Source organism: Tamandua tetradactyla, chromosome 2 (genome assembly GCF_023851605.1).
Source record: "Tamandua tetradactyla isolate mTamTet1 chromosome 2, mTamTet1.pri, whole genome shotgun sequence".
Classification (NCBI taxonomy): Eukaryota; Metazoa; Chordata; class Mammalia; order Pilosa; family Myrmecophagidae; genus Tamandua; species Tamandua tetradactyla.
Window position 1 is genome coordinate 96,262,170 of NC_135328.1, and position 14,926 is coordinate 96,277,095.

At 40.0% G+C, this 14,926-nt stretch overlaps 1 long non-coding RNA gene across 2 annotated transcripts in view; it reads left to right on the forward strand.

The window, feature by feature from the left end:
* LOC143661141 (uncharacterized) overlaps window positions 1-14,926 on the forward strand; it is a 47,054-nt gene that overhangs the window by 29,233 nt on the left and 2,895 nt on the right. The window contains exon 3 of one of the 2 annotated variants that reach the window (XR_013164416.1): window positions 1,480-1,567. The exons of the other annotated variant lie outside the window; for it this stretch is intronic. This is a non-coding gene — a long non-coding RNA (uncharacterized LOC143661141). Of the gene's footprint in view, window positions 1-1,479; window positions 1,568-14,926 lie in introns of those variants that run through there. 2 annotated transcript variants of the gene reach the window in all.

A 14,926-nucleotide genomic window follows, 5' to 3' on the forward strand; every position in this document is an offset into this window, starting at 1 on the left:
CAAAAATACGGAGTAAAAAGTTAGCCCACCTCTTCACTTGTATGCAAGAATAAGTGTTGAGGGTAAGACAATAACACATCTGAATCTAAATGTAAGTCAAGAAAAACTCCAGCATTTAGGTGAATGTCTGCTGCTCTAGGGTGAGCATATTGTACTGGTGTACATGTGTGGGATCATGTGTTTAAGCTGTTGAGGCCTTGCTTTCTCATCCAGTCCCTCCAAACTTCATCCTGGGAGATTCTAGAAAATTAGGAGTCAGACTGTTGTTATACGGAGGGGGAGAGGTGCTCATGTTTCAATCCTTGTGTTATGGGTGAACAAATTTAATGGGTAACTCAGTGTTAGAGCAATGATTCCCAAACTTCTAAAACTATCCTTCATTCAACCCTAAAAATGTTGCAAATTCGAGCAAATTATTAAGACTTACTTTCAATCTGTAAAACAAATGCCCAGTGTTATGTTGGTAAATGTTTAACAGCCGGCTCTCTGAGGGGATAAAAGCCTGATTTATAGCATTTGTCTATTTACAAGGTGCAAATACTCCCATCACTTGGGACTTCAAACTACCAGCATGATGTCACTGAATAGGGCTGGGCAGCAGTGCACAGTGGCCACCATCACGTGGTATTTAAACTTTACAAATACAACAGGTATAAGTAACTTCAACAGCAGAAATATTAATCCATCCATTGAGTCATCCATAAATAATAGAATTTGAATATTTATTACCTCTGCTTCTCAGGCAAATTGTTTGTGAGTTTTTATAATTTAATTTTCATAATGGCTATGTTTAATAAACAGCTCAGAAGATTCCTGAAAGTTTAACAGTTAGCTCCTGTGTGGGTACTCTGGCACACCACTGCTTTTGCCTGATCACTGGGAACACATAAGGCTCCACTTTGGGAAGTGACTTAAACTGGCAGGACCTGGAAAGGCATAGACAATGAATGGCTCATGCATCTTGTGCCACTGACAGTGGTACTCCATTATTTGTGGATTATGTTGGAGTGCCTTTTGTTAGCATGAAATCTCAATCCATTAGAATCTTTAAAAACTCTCAGTCAACTGGAATTTTCATTCTCGCTTTTCAAAAGAGAAATCAATTACAAGGTTGAATTTGTGTTTACCCCAAAAGATTTTTAAGTCAATATAATCCTTCATTTTAAAAAATATCATCCTTATTCCAAAAAAGGCTTTTAGAGATTGACTCGATCACTTCCTATATGCCATAAAAAGACAAACAAAACAAAAACATCATACAAATAAAAGGGGAAAAAGCGAGTCTCTGTAAAGGGAAATTGCCTAGACAGCATGTTCTGGGTAAGCAACTCCACCCTGCCCCAGCTGGCCTGGGCATGGACCCCTGTTCCCAGGGTCTCTGTCTCCAGTTTACCAGTGGCTGGGATGGGTCAGGCGTGGAGTCTGCACCTGCAGATGTAGGTAAGGGCTCACCTGAGCTAATCACATCCTTTCCCTCAGAAATGTGAACTGCAGGAAAGAAAGAGGTTGTCCAGTTAGTGACGGGAGCTGAAGTTGAAGCAAGGTCACGAGGAAGCACCCGGGCCAGGTGAATTATGAGTAGAAACCACGAGGAAGCAGAAGACAACAGGAGTGACAGGCAGAACAAAGAAGCAGACATGCCATAAGATGGAAAAATGAGTAGCTGGTACCCAGCTGACCTGAATCTCTGCCAGCTGGCCAGCTCCTGGCCATGTGTAATCCTTTTAATAACCCAAGGTAAAAATAAAGAAAGAGAAATAATATGTGACATAGTGCTCATTGTATCATAGGTAGAATCATAATTATATATTAAAAGGCACTGAATTTAGTTCTAACACTAGGTTTTTAGTGATATTTGTTGTGTAGTTCCCTATAAATGCTGAACACAGGAATGGAGGATATTTCCAAAGAGAATTTCATAGATGAAGTAGAACATGCTTTACATGGCCATCTCTTAGGTTATTCCTTAACTGTAATAGCTTCATATTATTAAATAATTCAGAAAAGACATTTAACTGGGAACTAAGTATTCATGATCCAGGAGCACAGCTTTTTGAGAACTTAACCTGAAATAAAAGTTAGAGAATCTATAAGTACCCTTTAAATATCAGTTATCTAAGGCAGCTGTGTGACAAAATTATAAGTCCTACTTTTGATTTTCCACTTCTTCTACAACCCAGTTAGCGGTCCCTGAAATCATTGTTGGTTTTTCTGGTGATAATATCTAGGCAAGTCACTATCTTTAAAGGAAACTTCAAAAGAGTTACATTTCCATAAATGGCAAGATACTTTACTTATTGTTTCCCATTGGTGCCCCTTAGCTCTGGGAAGGAGCCAGGCATCAAAATCCTCCTTTATCAAATAAGGAAAACTGAGGCTCAAGAAAAGTAAGTGGCCTACCTTTTATCCCCTAGCTAGGTGAATGAGGAAGCTGGGGTTTAAATTCCAGTAATAATAAGAATGGTAGCTAAAATGTAGTGAACTTTAATCATGTGCCAGATTCTGTGACAACCATGTTATGTGTATTAATTCCCTTATTCCCTATAAGAACTCTATGAGGTGGATGTTACAATTATCCTCATTTTATGGTTGAGAAAACTGAGGACTCCCCAAATCCAAGTTCTTATCGAATGAAGAAGTAAAGTTTCAAAATGGCTAGTTTTTACATTTCAGGTGGTGAAGAGAACACTGGGTGAGTTAGTGAGAGTGGAGTCAGAGATTTAGAAATCTGGGTTTAGGAAGTTAAGTGGATGGTGCTTTTGCTCAAAACTGGACAGAGCATATCTTAGTTTTCCAGAGAGCATAGGCTGTCCCCTAAGGCAATGGACAAGGTTGCACAAACCAGATTGCAGGTCCAATAGAGGACAATGAGGAAGAGTCAATTATTGAACTAGGCTGAGATACCTTGGGGTCAATGAAGAGTTTTCTTTGATATAAAATTATCCATTTACAGCTTGCACCATCAAGTCTTCCTTACACTACAGCATTTTAGCCTCAGGCTCTAAATGATTGCATGCTGCAGAAAATTTCCTTGAACAGTAGCAAGCTAGATTCACTTGCAGTGTATTCTGCTGGTAACTAGAAGTGTCTTCTCTTTTGGGACACCTGAACTGGCTTCCTTATCCCCTAAATAGAAAACTCAACAATAAGATTACTTTCTAAAGCACTTGGGTCAACCAAGCATTTATTGTAATTAAAGACATCCCGGGGCTTCACAAATAGAGAGCTTGAAGTAACTTCTACAACATCTATGAAAGCCACTCATATCCTTTTAGCCCCTACTGCTGTTATCTTTTAGATCATTAGATCAGCAACTAGTCCTTACATATAGCTCCTCAGGATTCCTGCTGCAACTTTCTCCTTGGCTCTAGTGGATCACTATCATTCCCAAGGATTCATTTATATGGAAGAGTACTTCTATAGCCCTTTTCCAGCTCCACTTCACACCTACCAACTGACCATACTCACTTGCACATCCCATTGGCACCTCAAACTCTATATGCCTACAACAAAACCATCTTCCTATTCCCTCACCAACCCAGCTTCTCAAATATATGATTTGTGGCTCAGTTTTTTCATTTGCATGAGCCTGAAATCTTGGGTGTTAGTTTCTAGTCTTCTCCCTCTCTCACTGGCACAACTTAATAATTGGACTTTCCATACCCAGGCATGTCCTCTTCGGCTAATGCACTCACTGAATAGCTATCTAAAATGCAGATTTGATTACGTCAGTCCTCCAGTGTAAAACCTCTTAATTGCTTCCTATGCTCTCAGGAGTAAGTGATAACTCCTTAGAGTGACTCAAGAAGTCCTTGCCCATTCAGTGCCTGCCACTCCCTCCCTCACAGTCTAACTTCCTGAAATACCTCCATATTTTCACTTCTTTCTATGTGTGTTGTTTCTTTCTTCCTTCTTAGCCTCTCCTCCTGTTGTTCCTTTGCAGGCAATATAACATCACTTTGGACTTCTTTGGCTCATATGTATCTCTCAAGTCCCAACTCAGATGCTGTCTCTTCCAGGAAGCCTTCCATGACTCTATAGTTTGGATTAGAATCCGTTCTTTGAGCATAAAACTACATTAGTATGAAATGTAGACTATTGAAACCGAATCTCTTTCTGCCAGCTTGACTGAGCTATGAACCTGTCTATAGACAGGCAAGTTCCTGTCTATACCCCATTGTATTATAGTGCTTAATACAGCACCTGATACAGGGTTGTTATTCACTGTTTATGCTATGCACACAGTGCATCCAAAATACCTACCTATTGATTGAAAAATAACAGCATCGATATAAATTCCATGAGTAAATGAAATTTTATTTTAGGTTTCCCAAATGCACTACACTATTATGAAGGCAGTTGAGAATTGTTGCATATCTTCTTGTAATCGTTTGTCCCAGTGGTATTTTAATGGAAATTTGAGTCATTCTTTTCAAATTTCACTTCCATTTACTTTACAAAAACGACTTCAACACCTGTCTCATTCTGTCTTTACATACCATTTTTGGGGACTTTAACATTCATCTTAATAACTTCATTCTCACTTGGCCTCAACCACACCAGCTGGCCGTACCAGAGACAACACAATTACACAAAACTGTTGCACATTTGAGCTGTGAAACTCTGACCTTCCCCTTGAAACTTCTGCCCCATTTTCTTGCACTCTCTCACCACAGCGTGTCCAAAACCTTTTGGGTCCTTGAAGCTTTTCAGTTTAGGGGATCCAGAATCCCTTTGTGTCACTTTGTCTTTCTAGTATGGACCTCATGGTCAGCCATTTCAACAATGTGTTTGTTTTCATATCATCATCTTTAATATCATTATCTTTATATTTACCCATTCATCAGTTATGAATGACTTCCAAGAATGCTTTCTCTTTTCATATTCTTAAACCACTGAAAACTGCTGAATAAAATAATGATAGTATGCTGATTAAGTCAATTAAAGTTTTATAGGCAATCTCATCAGCTGAACCTTGATAGAACCAAAGGCAATAAAAAGGAAGTTCTATTATTACTCTTGTTTAAATCCTTTCAAAACCCCATTCACTGTTTCAAACCTTCTCCCCTTCTTAAACCCCTTGCAGAGGACTTTCCTTACTTTGTTAGAGGACCTGTCCCATTCCACCATTGGAAGTCACTGGCCATCACTCATTTCCATTCTTGTTCTCAAGTCCTACCATTGGAAGAAGCAAAGCTCTGGGAAGAGAGGCTCCAGAGAACAGGTGGAAGCTGAACCTGATGAGGAAAAGAAGAAGAAATTAAAAAGGAAAACATGGAAAATTTAGAGAGAATGTGAGGTAGAAAGAAGTTGAGTTTAGTGATTAGACATCAAATGTCTTCATTTTCGCCAAAGAGATTTGTTCCATAGAAATATCCATGGAGTGGACACTAAGAGACAGGTGACTTCATTTCTTCTGGCCTTAGTTTCCCCCTCATCAAATGAAAAGAATCTAAGATGACCACCCAGGACTGAAGCCCTAAGATTCAGAAAATCCGACACCAGACTCTCTGAGTATCACACAGGTTCTTAATACTGATGAATGTGGGGTGGTGATGGTGAAAACAGATGGTGGGAAATGTGTAAGGTAATCTGTGGCTTCTACAATGAGAGGGGAGGTCTCTTGGCATTTAGTGAGTGGGAACTGATGATGCTATAATCCTGCCATGGACAGGACCAACTTCCACAAGAAAGCATTGCCCCACCTAAAATGCTGATGATGCCCCAATCCCACTCCACACTGCAACCACACTGTAGATTTCTCCAAGACAGGGACCATTTATTCCTCATTTGAGGTCCCCCGGCAGTGACTCTTCAGCTGAGTTTATAGTAGGTGCTCAACAAAGGCTTGAGAAATAAGTCCTGCGTCGCCTACATGGTTGTATGTGATGTGAATTTTTGTAACTCTACTGATGAATTCCCATTGACATGCATTTTAATTTCAGAGGCACTTTATCTTCACTTCTGATTGACTTTTAATTGGCAGTGACTCCTAACACTGAGAGAGCTCAGTTATTAAAATGGAACCCTGCAGGGAATCCATTTGTAAAGTGATAAATCCTTTTATAGTGTGAATAATCACCCATTAATTGATCTGGTTTGTACATTTGAGTTTTCATATGCTGCATTATATTTTCTTGAGTGTGGGCCCAACTGCGGTCTTCTCATGATCTCATCTTAGAGTTCAAGAAGATTCTACAACATAAAGTTTTTCTTCTCCCTATCAAAAATACGCTATTTTAAACTGAGTCCTTTTTAGTAACTTCCAAGCTTTTCCTTCTGTTAATTTCTTTTCTGGGACATCTTGAGCAATTCTATTTAAATAATGATTTGTTGCTTGCAAAACTGTTGGTTTGTTCGTTTAGTTTTAAAATACAATAGAGGAAGTATTTCTCTCTGGGGGATTTCTGGACTGCTTACCAATTTAAAAATCACATTTATTCCTAGAGGGTTTCCTTTTTATATGCCATAGCTTACGACTTATGAAATGTAGTCACAGAGGTATGGCAGGGCATTACCACTTAAGTAGTTTGTAACTGGGCTCACAACAGAATTCAGATCATCTCACCTCTCGTTAAAAGATCCGCCTCTTGATTGAAGAACATTTTCTTAGTTTTCTAGAACCATATTCAGGATGGTTCCCGGACTGACATGAAACCCTTCCGAGAAACGGGCACTTGAGCGAATCCCCCCTGAGTGTGTTACAGGTGTCCGTCTCGATGGCTGAGTCTAACAGATTCCGTCCCTCGCCTATTTTCTAGAAATGAACTCTGTTACATTAGGTTTTCCACTGGTAAACCCATGCTTGATAATATTGCATCCTGCTGCTTTGGGTATTAGAACAGTTCATGCAGAAAGTGCTGGATTAGCTTCATCACAGATGATGACGGAGAGAGCAATGTGCATGGAATATTATTACCAATAATTACAGAGGGAACATTTCGCCTGGTGTTCAACCCGCGACGCCCGTAGAGGAGGTTATAGCCAGAAGAATCTCAAATGCTCTAAAGATACCTGTTTATCAAGTAATAGTACCACTGGGTGCTTGGGTAACGTTAATTAATATTTAGCATAACTCCAGGAGGGTTTTCAAATTTAAGGTCGCTATGTGCACTGTTTTCCCTCACTTCTACTTCAGTTTTTTTCCCCGCCCCTTTCAGATTGACACAGGCACCGTTCTCTGTGATATATTTTCCCTCTATTATTGTCCTTGGACTTATTAATCCATCATCTTATTTGGCCTTGCTTTTCAAATGTTAGATATGAGCTGTGATATTTGTCTTGGCTAGCAAAATAAACGAGATGTGAAGATTCACTCGGAATGCATCTTTCTTCTGTTCTTTTATGTCTCCAAGGTTTTTCTTCTGACTTCCTTCCCCCCTGACAAGCCCCCTCCCCAACATGTCTTCCCTTTATCTATAGATAATATAGCATTATCCTGAAAGCTGGTTAATTATTTCCCCATCTGGATGGGCGGTGGAAGCAAGGAAGGAAACACAGAGGTTTATCAGAAAAACATAGGTGTTGCTGCATCAGCACCGAAGCCTCTCCAGCCAAAGAGAGTCGGTTACAAGCTAGAAAGAGACAATAACATTAAAAGCAATATTTCTGTCATGAGGCCTTCTCAGAGCTATGAAAGTAACCTGCTTGTATTTTTTTTCTGCAGCCCATAAAAGGGCTCACAGCCAGAAAATACAAATCCCATAGGCTGCTATTATGCTGATGACAGTGAAGAAAGGGGGAAAATTGTTTCATTGCTGAATTGCAGATATAATTATGACATTTTATATATTTTGCAGCCTGTACCAAAGAGTTGTATTAATATCTGCTATGCCCTATAGCAGGAGAGAAGTCAGCACCTTAGTACAGAAGATTCAGACTCTGATTTTGCTAAGACTGAATCCCCCTGGCTATTGACTAATATGAATTTTGTGGTTAAAGGGAAATTCAGAAGCAGGTGATAATGGCTGCATCCTTTGCAGGACCAGCTGATTCATACAAATCATTTGCACCAGCTCAGAGAAGGAAGCTAATTGCACTTGCACAATGTGACTTTCACTGCCAAGATCTGCCAGCGAAGTCCAACTGCTCACTTTAGCCAAAGATGGATACAATGTGGCGTTGAGAAAAATTTAAATATGTAGTAGCCATAGTTCACAGGAGTAATGTTTGGGGACCAATGGTGGGGCTTCTCAATGAACACAATCGTGACCAAAAGGACGAAACTCTTGCTAGAGAGGCAACCTGGAAGGCGCATGTTTGTGTGTTGTAAAAACCCAGGAAAGACAAAACAAAGCAAAACCAACCTATCACTGCTTTCAAATGCAGCTCTTGCCACAAGACTGGGGTTGGTGATCTGGTCCACACCTCACATTAAGAATTAAGTATTCCTCGTGAACACTGCACCAATAAATAAACAAACAACATTTGGGGAGATGCAGAATAGACAGGGAAATAAAATGTATAGTAATGAAATATTCATAACCTTGCATTTTATGGACCTCAAACACTAGTTCCATGATTTACACTATTTCTGTATGCAGTAGTATGGTATCTGCTGAACAATAATAAAGATGGCATTAGAATGCTACTGCCTCAGTGTCACGGAGAAGGGAGGATTAATCAGGGCTGTACGAGCGCTGTAAAACTGAGTAAATAGAAGCACATACAGGCGGTTGCTTTCTTGCACACTTTTCGCTGGGCCCATGGAAATGGGGGACATGAGAAATATAGTAGTTATGAAACTGACGAGTGTTGGCACCCAGCTTCGTATCAGGGTCCACATTATTCGTTGAGGTCGTGGTTGTGCAGGGGTCCAGGTAAGGCCAGCTGCTCCCAAGAAAATGGAGTGGCTATTATTTCACATCAAGAGTTACTTTTCCAAAATTCTGGGCCCACCTGACCTCTCAACTCAAGAAGCCATATGACTGACCCTGGTCGTCTCTCTACATAGCAAAAAGTGGCACAGGATCTGCCTGGCTTTTGCCTTCTCCTACTGGCAAAAAGCTCTGACCAGGAGGGACATGGAGCTGCAGATTAAAAACGTGGGAGGAAGAGACAAATGGACAGAACCATTTTGATTCAAAGAATATCTCAAACATTCCTATTAGCTACCTCCTCCTAAATTCCTGGAGTTTCAGATTTCACGGGCACAACCGGCCTCTAGCATGGTCAGAGCTTCTGCTCCTGTGTCCTTCTCAGCAGACTCCAAGGTCTTGTTCTCACTTTTACTGAGGGGGTTATCGAAGGCCCTCCTTTGGCACTGAGAGTGCCCTTTGCTGAGATGAAACTTTAGCAATGTGGCAATACTTTGGGAAAACTGAAAGCCTTGCCTTTTTCAAGTGTCTTTTGGACTTGCAAATGCCCTATTGATCACTAGCATTCTACTCTTCGCTCTTCCCCAATTTTAAATCCACAATATTAGTTAGCCATCAGGACGCATCTGATGCATGAACCAAATACTTAGAATATATCCACTAAATGTCCCACAAGGCAAGCCTGAATGATTTTCATTAAAAATTTTGTATCTGTCTTCCGATATTTACCTTGTCATGGTAAGTCACCATCTCTTCCATTTTCTTTAATGAGGCAACACAGGAAGCCAAACTTCCTTCAGCTGGATATTAAGGTTCTGATGAAAATGACTTAAAATGCCTCTATTTCTCCATTAGACTGATGGGATATACTTACTGCTCTGTGCTAGAGAGCACAATGGCTACACTTTTTAAGCAAATAAATGATCCATTCCAGAGAGAGTCAGAAGTTATACCCATATCGGTGACAAATTTCAAAACAGCCTAACCAATAGATTAACTATAAATCTTGAGGAATAAATTATTTTTACCCTTTGCTCAACCCTCTATTTTAGTTGCTCGGAACTGGGCAAAGACTGAAAAACAAGGGATAAAATTAGTAAGTTCTCAGTTGGAAAATGAATGAATGAATGAAGTCCATATTCCAGGTGAGTTTTTGTTGCTTCTACATGCGATAAAGTTGGCTGCTATGCTGTTAGAATTTAACTCAAGCTGGGATATATTGTTGTCAAGAGTGACTTTTTAAGTAGGAATATTGAACTTAATTAAAACAGTGTTTCATAGGACCTCCTGGAAATATGCTTTCTTCCAAGACATCCCTCCTTTTTCTTATCCTTATGTCTTCCTCTTCTAATTTCTAGTAGGTTCTTTTACTTGGAATCTTCTAACATATTTTCTTCTGTTACGGTGGGGAATAGGGATGTATGTAGAACTGGGGAAGCCTTTGCTCAATTTAATGCTATATTTCAGAGATTTCCTATCATACATGTATGATATAATAAAAACAGATAAAGAATTGAAGTTCTATGAAGCTGTTGCTTGATTCAGAGTCTCTTGAAAAAGGAAAAACAGAATATTTTGTGCCAGGTAATTCCAAAGTACTTTATAGACTATTACAAAGTTGTTTTTTATTTTTGCATGAGCAAACACTGGGAATCTAAGCCAGGTCTCAGGCATAGCAGGCGAGAAATTTGCCTGCTGAGTCACTGTGGCCCACATTTTTAAAAGTAGTGCTAGAAACATCATCCATCTTGGGAAACAAATAGGATGAGTTATCACATTACTTATGAAAAACAACCCATTAATGAATCTCGAGTGTCACTGGAAACATGGAATCTTCATTTTGGGCTGCAGAATTAGTTCTGAACCCATCAAGTTACACCGTAATCCCAGACACACAATCCCACTAACCTGTTCCTTCAGAGCTTTTAAACTCCCTTTAAATGCCCCTAAAACAGTTCTCAAAAGGGATGTACTTTATTTCTAGAAAGGCAATAACAGTTGGTCCCCAGATGAAGTTTTGGAGATATTAAGTCATGATTTCTACCTTTCTCTTTTCTTTCAATTCCTACTGCCATCCTTATAAATATGTCACTCCATAACGCTTTGGTCTAAGTTGGATAAAACATAGGTTCCTAGGGTTCTCTATTTGCTAATAGAAAAAGAGTCAAAATGTTGCCGCTGAGCTTGCTGTGAAGTGCTCTGACTTCAGGTGAACTCACAATCAGCTTATCACTGGAGTGCTGTGATTTGGGTCATAATTAAAAGATTTTGTTGAAGAAAATGACTGTGCTGTTTATACATTCCTTTCATGTCCTTGAAGAATGACATCAATTCATATGTTTTTTTTTTTATAGACAGCATAATGAAAAAGAATAAGCCAAGGCTATAAAGTTAGATCCAGCTCCAAATCCTGGCTCTGGCAATTAGGAACTTTGTGAACTTGGGAAAATTAATTAGCATTGTTGAGCCCTAGTTTATTCAAGTGTAAAATGGGCCAATACACCAGCTTTGTAGGGCTTCAATATGAATTAGGTTATATATGTAACACATCTGGTATCTTGTAGGCATTTATTAAATGCTGTCTGTCATCATTTATACCCTCTGCACCCCTCCTAGATTTCTATTTCCTTCAATATTCTCCTCCTCTGTGCAATGGTATGATTTTACCAGGTTCCAAACTATTTAATAAGCTTATGAGAATTAATGAGATCAAGCTGTTCATTTGCCTTTCAATCATGGAAGGCTAAAAGGGCACCTCATCCATGAAGCATTCTCCATTCTTCCATGAGAATTTCTCCTCCTCATGATCCACTGTGGCACTTTACTTTTAGACTTATTTTAGCCATAATTTACTTACATATTGTGTTACAGCCTGTAGATTACATGATGCTATTAGATTTGAATCTCCTTGAGGGAGGGCCAACTTTCTTTCTCTCACTGACAAAAGCACCACGTTTTGGGTTCAAAAACATTGACTTGGACTGAGAATGCAATGAAGTGCTTCCATGGACTTCAAAGAGAAAAAAAATCATCCTCGCTCACATTCCAGTTCTGCTCTTCAGTGGTACATAGTTGACATGGAGAATCAATCCAAAGATGCATTCTTTGCTGTGCAACTTTATAAAAGAGAGAAGGTTCCTGGTCTTTCTATTTGCATTAGGAGCCACCTGGAGGAAATTAACTGGGCTTGCCTATTTACTTACCTCCCTAAGGTGACCAGAGGGAGTGTGCTTTACAATTCCTTCCTTCTCACCCTACTTATCACCTTCCAGCTAACCTGGGGTTCTACATCTGATTATACTTTTTCTAAGACTCATACACGACCTTTAAAGTGGTGTAAAGAAAAGCAATAGCTGTCACAAACCTCAGTGATGCCATGGCGCAGTAAAATTTCATTCTTTCAAATACTTACAGAGACATAAGGAGATCACGGGGACATAACAAGACCATGGAGACGTGAGGGTGCAGCAATACTCTTTCTAAGGAGGAAGAGAATTGAATGCAGTTTTCTTTCTGTTTTGGCAAAATGGGAGACCAGGCTCTCTTACTGCTGAGGTACCCCAATTGTCCTCTTTAGTTATAGAATCAAACCAAGCAAACTTCTAAGACTACGAGAGCTTCGGGTAGCTAGTTTGTCCATTTAATCCACCTTTAAGATATAAACAAAGGTCACTGCAGCGGAGTTGCCAAGAGCTCAGGCTCTAGAGCTCCCCTCTCTGCTCTAGGCACTGCATCTGCCACTTACTAGCTGGTTGATCTGGGGAAAGTTGTTTTACCTGTGCCCAGTTTTTCATTCCTCGTGTAAGGAAAATGATAGCACAAGTTGTGTTTTTATAGGCAAAGTATTTTGATAAAAGCTCTGGCACATAGTAGACAATATTTGTAACTGAAAAACAATAACAAAACTCCATTTGCAGGCTCTTCTCATGGACTAGCTGAATATAGCTAGGTGGTGGTGGGCATTCAAATGAATGGAACAGTTGCTAGCCTCAAGGAACATGCATTCTAGTAGGAACAAAGATTTGTAAGCAAACAATTATGGTGGAATGTGTTCTGTATTTACAAAATGTAGAGCAATCACTTTTGATGGGATAGGCTCTTGGGGGAACTTTCCAGAGAATCATAACTGTACTGGGCTTTGAAAGGGTAGTAGGCATTTTCCAGGCATATAACAGGGCAGAAGGCAAGAGTCATTCCATACAGAAGGCATGGCATAAGCTAAGCCTGGAGGGATGAAGGGAGAAAGACATGACATGAGTGTAGGAGGTTTGGCTAGGACAGCAGTGAAGTTCGGGGCTGGACAGGTTAGGCTGGTGACAGATGGTGAAACCCGCATATGTCATGAAGAGAGTTTATTCTTTATCCTATAAGTGATGCAATGTCATAAGAAGCTTCCAAGCTGGGGCGTGTGGGGGTGTCAGGATCACATTACTGGACACAGTTCTTACTGCATTCATATTGCCTTCAAGCACTTAAAGGAGAACCATTATAACTAACTGTATTAGTTTGTTAAGCTGCTGGAATGCAATATACCAGAAATGGAACAGCTTTTAAAAAGGGAATTTAATAAGTTGCAAGTTACAATTCTAAGGCCATGGAAAATGGTCCAAATTAAGGCACCCGCAAGAAGTTACTCTCACTCAAGAAAGGTTGATGCCATCTGAAACACCTTGTCAGCTGGCACGGCATGTGGCTGGCATCTGCTGGTTCTTTGCTCCTGGGCTCTAATGCTTTCAGTTTCTGTTTCCTATGTGGGTTCCTCACTTGGCATATGTAGGCCTTCACTTAGCTCCCTTGGGGCACAACTCTGGGTTCTGGTTTGCTTAGCATCCCATGGGACGTCACAAGGCACATCTGCTGGGCCCTGTATTTCCAAAGGTGTGGGTCTTGTGTTGGCTCTGTCAGCTCTGAAGCAAGTTTCTCCAAGTGTTTGCATCTGCTCTTGGCTTTCTCCAAAATGTTTCCTGTTTTAAAGGACTCCAGTAAACTAATCAAGCCCCACCTGGAATGGGTGGAGTCATGTCTCCATCTCACCAAAAGGGCACACCCACAATTGGGCATGCCACATCTTCATAGAAATAATTCAATCACAAGGTCATGCCCACAGCTGGGAGTGCCAACTCTCCGTGGTGCTAATATAATTGAAAGGGTTTGCACCCTACAATATTGAACCAGGATTAAAAGACATGGCTTTTCTGGGGTACACAGTACTTTCAAACCAGCACACTAAATCAGGTAAACACTGTGGAGACTTTGCAGTCAAATTCCCCTGCACTAGCCACACTTAACCTGTTGCCTTGGGACTGTTGCTTAAGGTCTCTGAATCTTGTTTTCATCAGCGTTTTCCAGAGGTTTAAATGAGATAATGTATGTACAGAATTTAGTGAAAGGTAAAGGAAGATGGAAAAATGTGTGTTAATTGATAACTCCACTTTCAGTTTTTTTTGGAACAAGGAAGGCATGAAATGAAATTGATGAGCGTCATGGCCCCTGTCCTCCTGCTGACCCACCATCAAGGGTTGTGTCCTTCAGACTACTGGAGGGGCCAGTGCTTACCACCTCCATCCAGAAAGGAAATGGGCCTAGAACAGGGAAGAGTTGAAGATCCATACAACTTAATGGTCCTGACTTTCTGGGAATGTATTATTTTCTCTCAATGACAATTTCTTCATCTTAAAGTAGAGTTTTACCTAATACCTATTATTAGGAATGGAGATGATCAACATAAGAGGTATTATAGAATAATAGTTAGGGGGTGGTCTTTAGATCAGATACCTAGGCTTGAACCCTAGCTTATTTACTGAATAACTTTGGGCAGTTGAGCTAATCTTTCTGTGTCTCACTTTGTTCATCTGTAAAATGGAGAGAATAATAATTTATCTATTTCATAGGATTGTTATCAAGATTAAATGTGATACCATAGTAAGGTGCTTAGCAGAGTGCCTGGCTCATAATAAGCATCCAGCAAATGTTACCTATTTATTTCTCATTTATATTTACAAATTAAAAAAAAATCTGAGATTAGAATTGCTACTGTGCACCAAATCTCCAGCTAGTAAAGGGCATACTCTGCTTTTATACCAAACCTGTGCAGATCCAAAGCTCAGTCT